The sequence below is a fragment of the Nicotiana attenuata genome, unplaced genomic scaffold (genome assembly GCF_001879085.1).
Source record: "Nicotiana attenuata strain UT unplaced genomic scaffold, NIATTr2, whole genome shotgun sequence".
NCBI lineage: Eukaryota > Viridiplantae > Streptophyta > Magnoliopsida > Solanales > Solanaceae > Nicotiana > Nicotiana attenuata.
Window position 1 is genome coordinate 125,963 of NW_017671037.1, and position 14,031 is coordinate 139,993.

The following is a 14,031-nucleotide window of genomic DNA, read 5'->3' on the forward strand; positions in this document are numbered from 1 at the left end:
ACACAAATAAATGGTCTAGGTTCAAAAAGACTTGCGAAACAAAATACTTACTACGGATACAATGGAAAGTACTATTCTTATGGAAATTCAACTATTACCACAAAATGGAAAGAAACATCCATATTCTCCATTGAAAGAGAAGTTAGACGTATGGAAACATGAGGCCAAGGAATTGAGTTATTGGAAACAATCAAGAATGAGTAATTACTACAATCATGGAAAAGTAAATCATGGTGATCATGATTGAACCATCATGACTATTCTCACGTAGATATTCATAAGTTGTAGAGAATTATTAATCATGGATCTATTCAAGGAAAGAATTGATATTGGCATCATGCTTGGAAATTCAAGTTGTACAATTCAAAAGGAAAATTTGCATTGACAGAAGATATCCAAAATCTTCCTTATAGAGCAATGTCAGCAACGGTCATATTGGAGGCAACAATATAAATTGAAGAGCAACCGAGAAGAAGAATCACGCAGCCTTCTATACAATTGTCTATCCAACTACAAGTTCTATATTCTACTCTTAACAAGCATTGTACGAGGGCGTTTTTGTCAACTTTTCGATCGAAGGTTAGGAATTGTTATAAATTTGATTATTATGAGTAATTGAACATGTATTAATGGATTTGCATAATTATTGGCTAGTTTTGGAGCGTTGTGCATCAATTTAAGTCTTCGAAAGGGCGTGGAATGCCGATTATGGAACTTCGGAGCGAGGTGAGTCTCCTTTCTAACCTTGTAAGAGGGAATTGTCCCCATAGGTGAATTAATTAGATTTGTGCCTATTTGTGGGGGCTACGTATGCACGAGGTGACGAGAGTCCGTGCGTAGCTACTATTATGTTTAAGTCTGGGTAGTCTAGGACCCAAAAGCATGCTATACTTGGAATAATTGTACTCTTATTAACAGTTTGAATTGCTTAAATTACATCGAGTTAGTAAATGAATCTCAAAAAAAAGATTAAACTTAATTTTCTTGAATTGTTAAAAGAGAATTGGCTTTTCTTTTGATAAATTGCTCCTTGCTGAGTATAAATGGCAACAGAGACTGAGATATAATAAGCAAATGATAGATGTGAGTGAGTACATAACTGCAATTTAAGCAAATAATTCAACTGCAGAAACGATCCCTGTGGGTCCCAATAGTACTAGCATATAGCCTAAACATGATATCTAATATGGATCACAGCTCAATTCATCTAACACATGGAGATGACATGAATAACAACAAGATTGGGTAACTACATAGTTCCACGGAATCAACCGAGTCACAATCACTACGATGCACCGTCATACACCCATCACCTAGCATGTGTGTCATCTCAATACCGACCACTTAACACGTAGTTCAGGGATTCATACCCTCAGTACCAAGTTTAGCACTGTTACTTACCTTACTCCGCACAAATATCTGCTCCAACAAGCCCTTGCGTAAACACCGAATGACTCGAATCTAGCCACAAACAACTTAATACAATCAATACAAGCTATAGGAATCAATTCCATATGATAAAGCTAGGTTCTTTAATCACAATCAATAGGTCAACTAAAAATGTCAACTCCGGGATCGCGTCTCAAAATCCAACAAAATTTACCAAATTTGAACACCCATTAGATAACGGGTCCAACCATACCAAAATTAATCAATTTCGACCTCAAATCGTCACTCAAATCCCTAAATCTTACTCTCAAATTCTTAGTCAGAATTCCCAAAATTCCACCTTAAAAACACATAATCTAGGTGGGAAATTCAATGGGTAATCAATATTAATGAATAAAAATGGTCAAAAGTGGCTTACCTCTTGAAATCTAGTGAAACCCCTCTCAAAATTGCCACTACCCGAGCTTGCAAAGTCCAAAAATGAGAAAAACCTCAAAACCCTCGATTTTATGAAGTCTCCCAACTATCTCGCACCTGCGAGCCAAAACTCCGCATCCGTGGTGAAAGTTCCACACCTGCGGAACTCACTTATATTCCTCCACTCTGCATCTGTGCCCCCAAGACCACATCTACAGAAGCGCTTCTGCGCCCAAACGTTTGCTTCTGCGAAACCACCTGACCACCTCAGCCTCATTAATTTCTGCTTTTGTTCCGCAGGAGCGACTCCACTTCTGTAGACCACCTCTCGCATATGTGACCCAGCAGAACCCAACTCTCCTTCGCACCTATGCATTGCTAGTCGTACCTGCGACTCCGCACCTGCGGCCACTCCTTCTGCAGGTGCGATGACACCAGACATCAGTTGCTTCAGCTTCTAAGTCCAAATTTCAATCTGTTAACCATCTCCACCCAAGGCCCCGGGACCTCAACCAAATATACCAACAAGTCCTAAACACGATACGAACTTAGTCGATGCGTCAAATCACAATAAACAACATCAAAAACATGTATTGCAACCCAATTCAAGCCTAATGAAACTAATGGATTTCCAACTTCTACAACCGATGCCGATAACCTATCAAACCAACTCTGATTGACCTCAAATTTTGCATAACAAGTCATAAATGACACAAAGTACCTATTCCAGCTTCCGAAACCAAAATCTGAGCCTGGTAACCAGAAAGCTGAGCTTAGAGAAACTTTTCCGACACCAATTACATTTCCCTTGGATTTGTCTCCAAATGTGATTGTTCCTCTATCTAGTTTTGTGAATGTCTTAAACAATTGTTTGTCACTAGTCATATGTCTAGAACACACGCTGTCGAGATACCATTTTCCTTTTCGATTCTTCTTGCAGTGTTCCTGTAAAACAAAATTACTTGTTTTTAGGTACCCAAGCTTGCTTGGGTCCTGAAAGGTTAGAATGCTGAGTGTTAGTTTGATTTGAAGATTTTGGTCGCCAGACCCATCTTCTGTTATCCTTGAACCTGCAGCGATTTGAGGTGTGGCCCTTTTTACCACAATAAAAACAACATGGACTATTTGAATTCTTAAAATCTTTTTCTGCCTTGATTTTATTCATGCATTGGTTAGTATTATGCCCATTTTACCACAAAAGGAACACCCATTTAATTTCTTCTATTTGTGACGAACAGTCTGATTTGATTTGACTGAACTATGACTGTTGAAGTTCATTAACTTCTTCTTGTAGCATATCACGTTCGATTTCACAAACTTCTAGCTTCAGGGCCCATTCTTTCTTTTTTTCTTTGAATCTTTCTGAGCTCATTTAGAACTCTTTCAATATCTGTAAGAGCAATATCAACGAATTATTGGAGTTCATAACAATTAGGGCAATTTAGAGGATGTACTTCACTAGTTCCCTCATCTTCCATGAGACCACGTTGATCTGAGTCTTCTTCTTCATTTGTTCCTCTGTTTCCTGAGAACGCACTCTCTCCTGATTCTTCATTGTTATCATCTTCTATGGCCATGAAGCACATATTTGCAATTTCTTCATGATCAGACTCTTCTTCATCACTCCAGGCTCCAAAAGACTTCTTCCTTTGAAGATTTCTACTCAGCTTCTTTTTTAGTTCTGGACAGTCAGCTTGAATGTTTCCATGTTTACCACATTCGTAGCACCTTCCATCATTTTCATTATTTATCCTTTCCTTTCTGAAGTTTGGTTTACCTCTTCTGCTATTTGTGTTTTTCTTCATCATGCTAGTTACAACTTGAGAAAGCATTGCTATATTTTCATCCTGTTCTCCTCCTTCATTTTCTTCTTCATCTTCTGGTTCAGCCACAGTTGCTTTGAAGGCAACTGTTTTCTTCTTTTCTTCTTGAATCTGTCTATCCAAGTGAGTTCTCAAAAGCTATTAAATGATCTCTGAGTTTATCGTAGGACATTTATCAAGATCCCGGCATTCGAGTGCGATGACCTTTGGCTGCCAAATCGTAGGTAGACTTCTGAGAATTTTTCTGACTTGTTCTCCGCTTTTTATTGTTCTACCAAAGGATTTCAGATCTCCAAGAATTTTGCTGAACCTGGAGAACATTTCTTTAGCAGATTCTCTGTCCTTCATTTGAAATAGCTCATACTCACGAACCAATAGATTTATCCTCGTTTCTTTTACCTTGTTGGTCCCTTCATATGTGACTTCCAATTTGTCCAACATCTCCTTAGTAGTTTCACAACTTGAGATCTTTTCATATTCTTCACCACTGATAGCATTGTACAGCAGATGTTTTGCTTTGGCATTCACAATTATCACAGTAGTTTGCTCATCAGTGTAGTCATCTAAGTCAAGTACTCGGTACACTTATTCTTAAATTCCCTAATTCTAGATTGTCTATTATTTTCTTGAATAACACCAACTGCTCTTCTAACATGAGTAATCTCAGTTGAAAATAAATCAAGGCCACTTTTAACAATTAAATTATAAACATGACATGCACACCTAACATGAAAAATTTCGGCAAGTGGTGGTTGCAAATGCAGTTGTTATTGAAATTGCGGCAATCATTATCAAAAGACATACACAATACTTTTTGCTTGAGATTATACAATTCAACAACTTCACAAATAGTAGTACTTATAAATACAGCAGTATGGCTCTGATCTTCATCATATTTAAAAGCGATAATACGTTTTTGCATACAATAATTATCATCTATCCAATGACATGTAATTGTCAAATAATCATTTCCATTAACAGCATTGCCAATATCAGAAGTTAGAGAAACTCTACAAGGAAGGTGGCTAAACAAATAACATATGTATGTTTGATATTGTCCATGAAGTCTAAAGATATCAGATCTACAAGTACTTCTAAGGATACCTTTAAATAAAGGATTATAAATCCTTTGAATATACATAATAAGATATGATGAAGAAGAAAAAGAAAAAGGCAGACAACCCAAAGCAATCATTTTTGCTAATTCCTCATGATCCTTCATTTTATTATGTTTCATAAGTCCTCCAGTAGTAGGGTTTAGAGTTGCTTGATTTTCATCTCCATCAGAGCCCCATTATATAGGATGCTCAATTCTCATATATCTACTAAGTGTCCCAGTCCCCCCTAATTGTTCTCCAGTCTTATGTTTAAAAGTATCATTACAAAGTTTGCATTTAACTCTATCGGTACCTTCTATTTCGTCAAAAATTTCCAAACCTTACTTCTTTTTCTCCGATTAGTAGTCGGTGCCACAGGTCGTCTACTACTAGCACCACGAGCACCACCCCTGCTACCAGCTGCAACACTACTAGGTGTAAGTGATATCTCATTTTCCATTTCTAATTCATTATCTTTTATACCGATATTTTCCTGTAATTGTTCATAATCTATATTATTATCAGGTAATGTTTCAGGAATATGTGTAGAGTTATTTAAATTACTACCAGATGCTGAAGCAGAAGTACTACCTCTTTATTTTTATTTCCCCAATTAGTAACCTTATTACAATCTCTTTTTGCAGCATTAAACATATTGTAAAAATTTAACTACTAGCAAAAATTAAATATGCAAATAAAATAGTAAATGAGAGAAAATGTTGGAGGGAGTGCACCGAATTCGGCAACAAATAGAGCACTTGATGAGGCTTCGCAACTCCAATGTTACCACGAAGAAATGTCAATTGTTCCAATTTTGAAGTTCAATTGTTCAAACTTCAAATAATAAATACTACGATAAATTAAATTCCAAAAAAAAAGAGCCAAATAGTTGATTGCACTTTAGGTGAAGATTGAAGAATGAGAAAATATGAGAATTGAGATTGAGAAATGAGAGATGAGTGAAGAAATGAAGAAGAGGGGGGTGTATTTATAATTTTTCAAATGGGTATTAATCTTTTTTTCAAAAACCCAAAAATGGGCTATTTGTGAAAATCTGCCGTTGGGCAACGGCCATAACGGCAGAAGACCGTTGCCAACGGTCAGAATAAGGCCCACTATTAAAAAAAAGAAGAAAAATTAACTAGCCGTTATACCGGTCCGGTCCGGCCGGTTAACAGGTTGAACAGTAAAAACCGTTGACCGGGTTTGACCGGCCCGGTTAACTGGTAGAATTTAAGTAGACGGACCCGAATTACATAAGTTCCACCTCAGCAATAATATTGTTTGAGTATTCCAATTGTTTGGCAATTGTCCGCCTCCATAGTGCCGAGTTTGTAAGATCCCTTTTCGATGACGCCAATAACTTGATATGGTCCTTCCCAATTCGGGCCTAGTTTCCCTTCGTTTGGGTCTCGAGTGTTGAGGGTGACTTTCCTTATAACTAAGTCCCCGATTCCGAAGTGGCGAAGGTTGGTTCTTTTATTGTAATATCTCTCGATTCTTTTCTTTTGTGCAGCCATTCGAACAAGTGCAACTTCTCGTTTTTCATCCAATAGTTCGAGGCTAGTATTCATAGCCTCATGATTTGATTCCTCTATTGTATGTCGAAATCTGACGCTGGGTTCCCCGACCTCGACTGGAATTAAGGCCTCGGAGTAGGGACATCGGATGCCATAATCCTCAACAGGTGGTAGTCAGATCTCAAGTCGATCTTAGAAAACACTTGGGCACCCTGAAGCTGGACAAACAAATCATCAATCCTCGGCAATGGGTACTTATTCTTGATTGTGACCTTGTTCAATTGCGGGTAATCTATACACATTCTCATCGATCCGTCCTTCTTCTTAACAAACAACACCGGCGCACCCCAAGGAGAGACACTAGGCCTAATAAAGCCCTTATCAAGTAAGTCTTGCAACTGCTCCTTCAATTCTTTCAACTCGGGCGGGGCCATACGATACGGTGGAATAGAAATAGGCTGAGTGCCCGGAGCCAAATCAATGCAGAAGTCAATATCCCTGTCGGGTGGCATACCCGGCAGGTCTAAAGGAAAAACCTCAGGAAACTCATGAACAACAGGCACAGAATCCGTAGAAGGAACCTCAGCACTAGAATCACGAACATATGCCAAATAGGCCAAAATCCCTTATCAACCATACGCCGAGCCTTCATATATGAGATAACCCTATGGGTAGAATGAACATGAGTCCCTCTCCACTTCAGACGAGGTAAACCTGGTAAGGCTAGGGTCACAGTCTTGGCATGACAATCCAAGATAGCGTGGTAAGGTGATAACCAGTCCATCCCCAATATGACATCAAAATCAACCGTATCCAAAAGTAACAAATCTACTCGAGTGTCAAGACCCCCAATCACAACTATACAGGACCGATGGACACGATCTACCACAATAGAATCACCCACCGATGTAGACACATATACAGGAGCACTCAAAGAATCACTAGGCATGACCAGATACGGTGCAAAATAAGATGACACATAGGAGTATGTAGATCCAGGATCAAATAGAACTTATGCATCTCTACTACAAACCAGAACAGTACCTGTGATAACTGCATCGGAAGCCTCAGCCTTAGGCCTGGCTAGAAGAGCATAACATCGGGGCTGGGCCCCACCACTCTGGACTACATCTCCGGGACGGCCTGCTGCTGGCTGGCCTCCACCTCTAGCAGCCTGACCTCCACCTCTAATACCTATACCTCCACCTCTATCACCTCTATCTCCACCCCTAGCTGGCTGAGCAGGCTATGGAACACTCGGTGCGTGAATCATGGGATGGGAACCCTGATGCAGATGCTCGATGCTCGGGGGCAAAATCTAGCAATATGCCCTGTATCGCCACAAGTATAACAAGCCCTCGGCTGCTGAGACTGCTGATTCTGACGACCTGAATGATCACCCCGGAAACTCTAAAGCGGTGGTGCATTGATAGATGATGCGGGTGAGAACCTAAGGGGTGAGGACATTCCCCCGACTGCTACACCAGTTCCTACACCTGCTGAGGGTGCTACTATCCCTCCCATTGATACTCCTGTTCCGCCTCCAGCCCCAACTTCCGGTTTTGGTAATTCTGATGGGGATCTTAGGGGAGCTATTCTCTTTTTACCTTACTCCTCCGGCTATCAACACTTCTACTCTAGATTGCATCCCTTCTTGTATCTCGGGGGAAGGCAATGATATGCCGAACAAGATACCAGATGAAAAAGAAATCAAAGATGTTGTTTTTAGCCTGAGCCCTCATAGCACTGCAGGTATAGATGGCTTCAATGGTACCTTCTTTCAGAGCTATTGGGACATCATCCAAAAGGAGGTAACTGCCTTTGTGATAAAATTCTTCAAGGAAAAAGGTTTGACTAAATTCTACTCTCATAGATGTTTGGTCTTAATTCCTAAAATTGATAATTCTACTACTTTTGTTGATTTTAGACCAATTAGCCTCTCAAATTTTACTAACAAGATTATTTTTAAAATCATTTCTATTGGAGAGAATACTCTTTTGCACAAATTAGTATCTTTAAATCAAAGTGATTTTGTAAAAGATAGGTTGATATCTGAGAATGTATTGCTTGCTTAGGAGATCATTCACAATATTGCTAAAATTAACAAAGGTGGTAATGTGGTTATTAAGCTTGATATGACTAAAGCATATGATGGAATGTCCTGAGATTTTATTTATGCCGTTTTAAGGAAGTGTAGATTCTCTGATAGTTGGATTTTAATAATCCATAATCTAATCTCTAATGTGTGGTAATCTGTCATTGTGAATGGTACTAGACAAGGCTTCTTCTCATCTTCTCAAGGGCTTAAACAAGGAGATCCATTGTCTCCATCTCAACTAATAATAGTTGGGGAGGTCTTGTCTAGATCTCTTAACTGTTTATATAGGAAACCTAATTTCATCCCTTTCTCTATGCCTGCTAATGTTCCAAAGATTAACCACTTAGCTTATGCTGATGATATTGTTATTTTCTGTAGTGGTGACTCTATCTCTGTTAAATTGGTCATGAACACTATCTCTAAGTATGAAAGGAGTTCTAGTCAACATGTTAATAGGGATAAAAGTTATTTCTTAACTACTCCTAACACTACTGCTATCAAAATCAACAGGATTAGAAATTATCCTGGTTTTATGGATAAGACCTTCCCTTTTACCTATCTAGGTTGCCCTCTCTATGTGGGAAAGAAGAAAATAGATTATTTTGACAGCATGCTTAGTAAGATTGCTAAAAGACTTAATGGCTGGCAGGGTAAGTTTCTTTCTCATGGTGGTAAAGCTATTTTAATTAAAAGTGTGCTTCAATCCATCCCCGGCGCAGATGATTTCCCCTAATTAACCGATGGATCAACGCCTTCGTATGTATATCACCCGAATTTTTTGCTTATACACTATCTGCTATGTCCCCCCAAGGTGTGTTTAGATTAATTGAAAAGCATTTTGCCAACTTTTTCTGGCTAACTCTGTTGACCATAAAAAAATACCATTGGAGTTCCTGGAACAATCTTGCTCTTCCTATACAGGGCATTGGAATCAGGAGAATGGAGGATATTAGTGATATGTTAGCCATGAAAAGGTGGTGGAGGATTAGGTCTACATCATCTCTCTGGGCTACCTTCATCAAAAACAAATACTGTGTAAGGGCCCCTTTTAGCCTCAAAGAAATTGGCTCCAGGTAACTCTCATGCATGTAGTCATGTTCTGAAGGTGAGGGATATTGCAGAGAAGTATATGGTTTGGCAGGTAAACTCTGGGTCTAGTAGTTTCTGATGGGATACTTGGTCTTTAAAGGGTCCATTGGCAGCTTTGGTTCCTAACATTTGTAAGAGTGCTAAGACCTTAGTTGGAGAGTTCATAACAAATGGTCATTGAAAAATTTGTAAGCTGAAGGACACTTTACCGGATCAATTGGTCCATCACATTAACTCCATTGTCATTGGAAATCATAACAATGAGGATCAATTAATAACCAGCGTTTGCAAAGTCGTTGAAAAATAGCCACTATTTTGCTGCAACACGGAAAGTTCCAGCATAATATACTGGAAATCGGTGCACCTGAGTATGAACTTCCAGCGTATTATGCTAGAACTCCAACAAGCAGAAAGATTAAGAAAGAAGTTTGTTTTGCTTTCCCATACACAAAATAATGAAAAGCAGAAACAACTTGTTGTGCTTCATCAATCTATTGGAGGAAAAAAACTAAAATTATTGAAAATGGATTCCGACGGAGATTAGGATTATTTACGGCTCTTTATGGCCAATAATAAGCAGTAAATGATGAATAATAGATAAAACACAATAAATGTAAGCAATAAATGAAGTAATGAACTCAGGAGAATATGTTAGAGAGCAGAGAGAATCTTTGTGTATTTCTTGATATTGAGTGGCCAACCTCTACAAAATGACAAGGATCCCCTTTTTATAGGAGGGGGAATCCCAATATAGTACAAATGCATTAAAAACAAAGATATGGGGCCGGTACAGCCATTTAATGCCTTGATTCGCTTTTCTGACTAGGCCAGCTATATATATGCATCTTGGGAACTCCACCTTGATTTGCCGAGACCGCTAATTCACCTTGCCTCGGGGCCAGTCATCGCTTATACTATCTTGGAGTCGCCCATTGAGAATTCTCGGGGTCGATTACTGGTAACTCTCGAGATGCCTTGATGCTCGTGAAATCGAGCCATAGATTTCTACCGTATACAGCCTTGTAGCCTCCTGTTTATAAGTGTGGTGCACAACACACCCATAAACAAGACTCAACTAGACACAGCTTGTAGACTTCCTAGGATAGAATTGCTCTGATACCAAATTTGTCACACCCCAAATCTAAAGGGGTGTGGCCGGCACCTGGTGCCATACTCGACCCGAGTGTAGCACTCTGTAACTATGAACTCTGGATGGGTAACCCTCAATCTAGTATTACAAATACATTGTAGGAGATGTTTTTCAGCAGTACACACATTTTTGCAATACTTTAATTGCAGCTCTCAATTGGACTATGTGATTTTCATTGCACTACAAGAAAAAGCCTTATCTACGACCAACTTTTAGGGACGAGTTAATAATCTCGTCGCAAAAAATATATTTATTGGGACAAGATTATATTGCGGTCCTTAATGCTTCATTTTATTACGAAGGTACTAAATCTGGTCCCTAAAAAAATTATTAACTGGTCCCAAATTATAAATGAGGGGCATTAGTGTGCCGCCAAATCTAATACCAAAATATTACTATACATTATTTTCTGAAAAATCAGGCACCAAACCTAATAAATTGAAATAAATTTTTTTAAAAAGTAAAGAAACTCTCTGTATTCTCTAAACACAAATCGCGCGCGCATCAGCTCTGCCCTAGTATTCCGCCGAGCTCTGACCTTGTCCTTTATCTGTATTTTCTCAAAACATAAGTTGTAAATCTGGTTGTGTGTGAATCTGCCCAAGTTTCCATCTCGCTCGTTTGAGAATCTGTGGTATGCCCCTCTTTCAAGTTGCTATTTTTCGCCGATTGCTTCGCTTATTCGAGTTCTCCGATCTTCTTCTTCTATGACATTAAAAAAATGGTAAGGTTTTATATTTTGGTATTTTTTTCTTTTGTATAATCAGTGAAAAGATTATTGGGTTGGGATTCCTAATTTGATAATTTAATTTTCTGAAGTTGATTTAAAATTGCGATTCTGCATTCTCTGCGGCAGATTTTAATTGCCTTCTTTTGCTTCGTTGATGTGTGTTTCTGCCTTCCCCACTTAACTAATCCATGTTAGTAGCAGTGTGGATTGTGTACTATAGAAGAGTGCCGAAAGCACCATCTTGAATTGCTAAAATTGTGTTTAGTGATACCTAGTGGCTTGTAAAAAAATATTATGCTTAGCGAATCTTAGAAAGACAACGAGAAAGAATTTAGCTTAAAGATATGCTGTATTTCATGAATGAGAATATGTAAAAGCTTATTAATTGACCTACAATTGAGAAGGAGGTGATACCAAAGTTACTGCTGCAACCTTGTCTGGTTTGCATCTACACAGAGCAGGAGTTAGCAACAGGTTGTTTGAGTAATGGTTAGTGACATATCCTATAGCATAAATATTAGTGTATTGATTTCTCTTTTATTTTATCAGTACCTACTCTGAATGTAAATGCAGTAATGAGATACCATCTGGGAAAATTGCAATTCATTGTTGCTTGTAATGAAATAAAGATATTGGCGTATGTATTTTACATCTGAAAAAGATTTTCATTTTCTATGTTCAAAAAATGAAGGATTGCAAGTCTACTATTCATTTTCATCTGTTCAAAAAATAAAAATCTGGTACATACTTTCTTTTTAAAGATGTTTTAGAACTTGGGCAGAACAGTACATAATCGCGGTATGTGTCCGTTGGGAGTATCATTGTAACGACCCGGCCGGTCGTTTTTGGAATTTACGCCCCGATTCCCCATTTACTGCTTCCCCTAAGTTCATTTCTGCTATTTTGGTATGCCGGGACGTTCGGTGTTAAGTTTTGGAGAGTTTTGGAACACTTAGTCCCTAAATGAGAGCTTAAGTGTTGAAAAATGGTCTGTAATCAAAACAGTGTGAGGACGACCTTAGAATAGGAATCTGATGGTTCCGTTAGCTCCGTTAGGTGATTTCGGGGTTGGGAGCGTGTTCGGAATGTATTTTGGAGGCTCGTAGCTCATTTAGGCTTGAAATGCCGAAGTTTGAATTTTCGAAGTTCCGGTCGATAGTGAGTTTTTGATCCGAGGGTCGGATTGGAATTCCGGAAGTTGCAGTAGCTCCGTCATGTCATTTGGGATGTGTGAGCAAAATTTCAGGTCATTCGGACGTGTTTTGGTTAGGTTTTTGATCGAAAACGTATTTGGAGGAAACTTGTAGTTCTTAGGCTTGAATCTTTGATTTAATCGGGTTTCCGGTGTTGTTTTAGGTGTTTTAAGGATTGGTGCAAGTTTGAATAAGGTATCAGGTGGTATTGTTGCTTTTGGTTGAGGTCCCGGGGGCCTCGGGATGATTTCGGGTGGTTAACGGAAGTGTTGCAGCAACTGGTTTTTTTCTCTTCTGGTATTTTCGCTTCTGCGGCTTGGGAACCGTAGAAGCGGAGCCGCATAAGCGGCCATCCCATCGCAGGAGCGGAATTTGGGCTCCCTTCAGTTTCCGCAGGTGCGGAAGTTTGACCGCAGAAGCGGTTACGCACCTGCGAGGTATAAGTCGCAGATGCGACCCTGGGTCATTGGTAAGAAACCGCAGAAGCGGTAAGTATTTCGCAGAAGCGGCCACCGCAAGTGCAGTTTAAGATCGCAGAAGCGGAACCCCTGTAATTTAGTTAATAGCCGCAGAAGCGGCATTTGTTCCGCATAAGCGGGACCGCAGATGCGGTCCCTTGTCCGCAGAAGCGGAAATCCCTGGGCAGAAATAGAAATTTCGAGGGTTTGAGTTCATAAGTTACAAAAATCAATTGAGAACTCGGGTAAGGGCGATTTTGAGTGGGTTTTGAAGAGAAGACTATTGGGTAACGTTTCCTTAATCCCTTCTAGTTATATTTCATCATTATATAGTTAAATGTATCATTGGAATTCGAATTTAGGATCAAAATTGGATAATTTGGGGTAAAACTTCATTGGCTAAATTATGGAGTTTTGAGTGAGCATTTGACCTCCGATTTGGGAGATTTTTATATGGTTAGACTCGTGAGAGTACGAGGGTTCTGAAAATGTGAAAATTATTCGATTCCAGGGCGTTGGCCTGGAGGGCATTTTGGTCATTTCACCTAATTTTACGCCGTAGCTTTGAATTTATTAGCAAAACCAGGTGTTTACGATGTTATTTACAATGTGTAATTGAATTGAATAGATTTGAGCCATTTGGAGTCGGATACTCGTGGCAAGAGCGTGATTTCTAGTTGATATTGAGCCGGTTCGAGGTAAGTGGCTTGTCTAACCTTGTGTGGGAACCTTTCCCCTTAGTATTTGATATGTGGTAATTGAGTGCCTTGTACGTGAGGTGACGAGCGCGCACTTGAGCTGATTGTTGAAAAACCCGGTTTTTACTTATGATATTGAGACTGAGTTTCCTTCATATTTGCCTTGTTTTACTTGCAGTTATAACCTGTGTTAGATTAGAAAAGCATGTTTAGTTGATTTAACTTGCCTAATTGTTTAAGTTGCCTTGACTGTACTACGTGAAGCATGCTAGGCTAGTACTACCTGATGTTTGCCTTTTTGTACTTCATTTATGCATATCTTCTGGTTGTGGTTGCGCATTTACATTGGGACTACGGATGTGGGATTCC

General features: G+C 39.2%; 1 protein-coding gene across 3 annotated transcripts in view; it reads left to right on the forward strand.

Moving 5' to 3' along the window:
* The first annotated feature begins 11,031 nt into the window (after positions 1-11,031).
* The window catches only part of LOC109205433, a 6,620-nt gene continuing 3,620 nt past the window's right edge, over positions 11,032-14,031 (forward strand). The window contains exon 1 of one of the 3 annotated variants that reach the window (XR_002064667.1): positions 11,032-11,217. The gene's annotated coding sequence lies outside the window, so the exon portion shown is untranslated. Of the gene's footprint in view, positions 11,308-14,031 lie in introns of all 3 variants that reach the window. The other 2 variants (XM_019368143.1, XM_019368144.1) reach the window with 2 other exon arrangements.